Source organism: Palaemon carinicauda, chromosome 11 (genome assembly GCF_036898095.1).
Source record: "Palaemon carinicauda isolate YSFRI2023 chromosome 11, ASM3689809v2, whole genome shotgun sequence".
Lineage (NCBI taxonomy): Eukaryota > Metazoa > Arthropoda > Malacostraca > Decapoda > Palaemonidae > Palaemon > Palaemon carinicauda.
The window spans coordinates 134,315,572-134,321,317 of record NC_090735.1 but is presented as its reverse complement, the minus strand read 5'-3'; positions in this window follow the sequence as shown (position 1 = coordinate 134,321,317).

Sequence of the window (5,746 nt, the reverse complement as noted above, 5' to 3'; positions counted from 1 at the left end):
TTATATCTAAATTGTAATTTCACTCAAGTAAAATAAAAAGGAAGGTCCAAATAAAAACGCAATTTACATATATACACACATATATATTCATAACAATATAGGTAGGTATTACGTGGCCAAACCACAGGACACCATTTGAGATGATACCGCTGGAAAGTTAAGGGTCCGGTAAATGGCGAGAGAGAGAGAGAGAGAGAGAGAGAGAGAGAGAGAGAGAGATTTTAACCCTGATTCCAAGGGCGAATACTGGGAGGAAAAGAAATTGGGCGTTTTGTTTGAATAACAAAACTGATAATATATTTTAACAATCTTCAAGGAGCTGAGAGAGAGAGAGAGAGAGAGAGAGAGAGAGAGAGAGAGAGACTGGCCTATTTATTTTTTACACATTCTCCTCTTTCCTCATACACCTGACAAAACTATGATTAAAAAATTCTTCTTCACTCAACTACACAAATATAATAATTGAGTGGCTACTTTCCAGTTGGTAAGGGTAGAAGAGAGTCTTTATCTATGGAAAGCACCTCTTCTAGGAGAAAGACACTCCAAGGTCAAACCATTGTTCTCTATTCTTGACTAGTGTCATAGCCTCCTTACCTTGGTCTTCCACTGTCTTGGGTTAGAGTTCTTAGACACACTATTCTATTAGTTTCATTATTTCTTTTCCTCATTCGGCTATTTTCCCTTTTCAAGATTTATATCATCCTGATTTTCCAAATATGGTTGTAGCTTAAGTACCCACAATAACGAGAAAGGTACTCAGTAGAGCGCAGACCTCCGCCGCAGCAGTTTATTTCTCACCCTTTAGCTTGAGCTTGACCTTGAACTTTAACCTTAACATGGATTAAATGTGGTGGATTTCCATAACTAATATATGAACAAAGTTTGAAGTCTCTGCGACAAGAATGTCCAAACTTATGTCTGATTACGTGAATTAGGCATATTGCTTGACCGTGACCTTCACCTTTGACTTTCCAAAATTTAGTTACTTCCAGCTTTTTACACTAATATTAAACTATGCAAGTTTCATTACGCTACGATTAAATTGTGGCCAAGAAGCTGTTCACAAACAATCGAACAAACACACACATACACACAAAAAGGTGCGAGAACATAACCTCCTTCCAACTTTGCTAGCGAAGGTATTTTATTATATATATATATATATATATATATAATATATATATATATATATATAATATATATATATATATATATATATATACATACATACACACACATTTAAACCTATTATAGGAACCTACTGTATGTATGTATGTATGTATGTATGTATGTATGTATATATTATATAACTGTATATTTGTGTACATACGTAATATGTATATGTATATATATATATATACATATATATACATATATATATATATATATATATATATTGAATAGACTTGCAAAAATAAAAAATAAATTCTACTTTTAATTGATAGACTATAGTTTGTACTGTTTTTATTTTATAAATGTTTGATACAAAAAGATACGGAACTTTGTGATATTTATGATTTTGAAATGTAAAAAATGTAGTTTTTTCAATGCTTGAAAATATAGGAGGAAATGGAAATCATTTCGCAACAACCTGGTGTTATTTGTCTTTATATATGTGTGTATATATATATATATATATATATGTTCATACACACATGTATTTACATATGTATATCTATCTATCTATCTTTCTATACACACACACACACACACACACACATATATATATATATATATATACAATGATGGCATGAGCACATACACCCATATATTTTTCTCCCAAAATATATGTGTGTATATATATATATATATATAAATTTATATATATGTATATGTATATATTTACCTATATACATAAGTATCTGAACACACATCCATGCATGCATTCCCGTACAACTGCAAAAATATGGAGAAATGATATCCACTCTGAAATGAAATTGCGAGAAATGAGCGAAAAATAAAATATAGCATGAACATAGAGCGAGAAATTTCTTTAAAAAATGATTGGCAATTGGAGAACTGGAAGAGTCACTATTTACGAAGTGCAGAGAGGAAAATATATTTCACTTTTTTTTTCCCAACTGCTTTCAAAGTTCAAGGGTGAGATCTGAAAGCTAGAACTTAATTGCCAGTCTGAATTTCACCAGGGCAAATAGAACAGGTGCAGGGGAGAGGGGGGATGTAAAGAATATAAAAGGGTATACAGAACAGGTATATAATGGTATATAGTGGTATATAGTGGTGGATAATGTGGGAGGGTGGGCTGTGGCACCCTAGCAGTACCAGCTGAACTCGGTTGAGTCCCTTGTTAGGCTGGGAGGAACGTAGAGAGTAGAGGTCCCCTTTTTTGTTTTTGTTTCATTTGTTGATGTCGGCTACCCCCCAAAATTGGGAGAAGTGCCTTGGTATATGTATGTATGTATATAGAACAGGGGGGGGGGAGAATGTCACATACATACATACATATACCAAGGAACTTCCCCCAATTTTGTGGGGAAGCCATCATAAAAAGAAAAAATTAAAAAACGGGGACCTTTTCTCTCTACGTTCCTCCCAGCCTGACAAGGGACTCAATCTAGTTCGGCTGGTACTCCTAGGGTGCCACAGCCCACCCACCCCCGTTATCCACCACAGATGAAGCTTCATAACGCTGAATCCCCTACTGCTGCTACGTCCGTGGTCATCCAAGGCGACCGGAGGAAGCAGCAGGGCCTAAGAATGTAAAGAGTACATATATAAAAAAAAACCTAAAAATAACTATACTGCAACAAAACGTCGCTTGGGAGTCTTTCCCGAGACAAACACAAACATTAACATTGATTTTCCAATACCTTACGGAATAAACCTCGAAATACCTATACTGCACTGGTAATTATGATCTTCAGCTGTACTTGCTAGAGCCTCTCTCTCCCTCTCTCACACATCTTTGCCCATTCTAGGTAGGATTTTCAACATCAAAGTATCCAAATTTCCCAAAACTTTTTTTTTATTACAGAATTCCAAACCCGTGAAGGATTTTAATACATTTTCATTGCTTACTACAACTTTTATATATTCTAGTTGCTTACTACAATTTTTCATATCTTCATTGCTCACTAGATTTTTTACATATTTTCAGTACTTACTAAAATTTCAATATATCGAATTTGATTATATTGTGACTTTTCGTCCATGATAATCATAGTTGGTTTTGCTATCACAAAATTTAAAAGATTAATCAATCACTTAGTTAAACAGTCCGTCCGTCTCTATTTCCTTCTAAGCGATGTCAAGCAGGGCAGCCGATCTACGATCTACCCCAAAGCCAAAGCAAAGTCCTTCAATAGAAGGCAACCGTGTTTACCCCATACAAATGTAAAAAAAACCTATTTATTGAAGAAAACTCGCATTAATCTTCATACTGCACACAATCGGATTAATTCTTAGTTAACCGGAAAAGAGCTAAATATTAGTTAACCGGGGAAAAGGCTAAATATTAGTTAACCTGGAAAAAGCTAAATATTAGTTAACCGGAAAAAAGCTAATTATTAGTTAACCGGGAAAAAGCTAAGTATTAGTTAACCGGGAAAAAGCTAAGTATTAGTTAACTGGGAAAAAGCTAAATATTAGTTAACCGGAAAAAAGCTAAATATTAGTTAACCGGGAAAAGCTACATATTAGTTAACCGGAAAAAAGCTAAATATCTGTTAACCGGGAAAAGCTAAATATTAGTTAACCGGGAAAAAGCTAAATATTAGTTAACCGGGAAAAAGCTAAAAATTAGTTAACCGGAAAAAAGCTAAAGATTAGTTAACCGGAAAAAGCTAAATATTAGTTAACCAGGAAAAAGCTAAATATTAGTTAAACGGAAAAAAAACTAAATAATAGTTAACCGGAAAAAGCTAAATATTAATTAACCGGGAAAAAGCTAAATATTAGTTAACCTTCTTTACGGTTATGACAAAGTGATGGCTAGTTCGATCACCACCTGACTTTGAACTCCAAAATCCCTTCTGCCATTTTTCATGTTTCACTTCAGTATGTCTACATATCTATCTTTAGTCTGTTTTTTTAATGTTTTGTGCTATAACTAATATTTTTACTATAATTTCTTGCTTCCCTCAAAGACATTTCTTAAAATAAAAGGTGTTTTACAATCATATATTTCTTTCGATATAGTTTTTACCCTAATTAAATATCCCATTTTTTTTTTTCGCAAATCATCGACCGACTTGGGTGCACTATTCAATCTTATTTTTCTTCCTCCTATTATTTTGAACTTGTTATAGTTTATAAATGAATAAACTATTTTGATGATAACGTTCTTTTATCAAAAACTTTGCATGATATATTGCCTTCGTTTCCTTATATTTCTAATTTTCCTTAAATCTAGCTTTTATTATTCCTTTATCTATCCTTCCAACGTCTCGCGAGGAGAACCTTCCTCCTCTTGCTTTTCGCTTACATAAATTCTTCGTCGCCGTCCATGCCCAAATTCTCCGGTTGCCGGCAAGAAATCGTGATGGTGGCTTGTCAAATTAAGAAAAACAAGCTGATGGGGGTAGGGAGGAGAAGTAGGTGAAGGGGGAGGAGGGGGGTGGAGGTTGAATGCGGGAGGTAGGATGGATGATGGGAAGACAGGGGACAAGAAGGAAAAGAGAGAGAGAGAGAGAGAGAGAGAGAGAGAGAGAGAGACTTACCTCTGTCACTGCTCTCTTGGATGTTTTAGAAATGCTGAAAATGGGGGGGGGGGGTTGAACCTCCTCCATTTCTAACTGAGAAAGAAGAATTCTAATGCTTAGAGATAAAAATATATATATGTCTTCTTCTCAGGTGAGGAAGACAGGGGATAAGAGAACAACCTATTCTAATCTGATTTAAAAGGATGGAAAAACATCATTGGGAAGCAAACACTGGTTCTCCGGGTCTAATTTCTTTAGGTGGAAGGAAAAAGGGGTTTGTTGAGTCTATAAAAAAAGGCAGGAAACACACATAGCGCTTCGACTTATGACGAAAATAGATATATATGCAAAATATTCGGCTACGCTTAGTAGCCGTACACGAAAATAGAATATTACATTTCGAGGAAAGTCGAGAGCAAAACGAGAGCAACAGAAATACACGTGCATAAGAATGGTTAATTTTGGAGACAGTATCATTAGAACATTTGTACAGATGTAAACGTATCATTGATACTAAGACAATAAAACACCTGTATTGAATTGTTGAAGGCTTGGAGTAAGACAATAAATTTCAGTACAAGGATTCAAAGCTCTATCTAATAAATTTCAGTACAAAGACTCGAAAAAGAGAGAGAGAGAGAGAGAGAGAGAGAGAGAGAGAGAGAGAGAGAAAATGTGTTACAAGAATCTTTGGATGTCTCAAAGACTTTTTAGCCCATCCGCGGAACTCCATTTGCTCTTTGGTAGACAAAAATAGTTTAAGCATTTAGAGTTCTTCTTGTCTACTTTATTCTTGAACTCGTTCACCGTCTAACTACATACGTTGGAAGTCTATTCCAAAGTACTTGCTATTTTCTATGTAAATAAATTGCTACACTGAGAGAGAGAGAGAGAGAGAGAGAGAGAGAGAGAGAGAGAATTTAATTGGTGCGCTGGAACAGGGCTACGTAGTGAAAGACCACACTTCCACGCCATGAAGCAAAACAAATAAAATGCACTGTATAAATGGGGGAAGGGCCGGGAACACCTATCAAAGAGAGACAGAAATCTTTCATGTGCGAATGAGATTATTCTTATTGATTGGT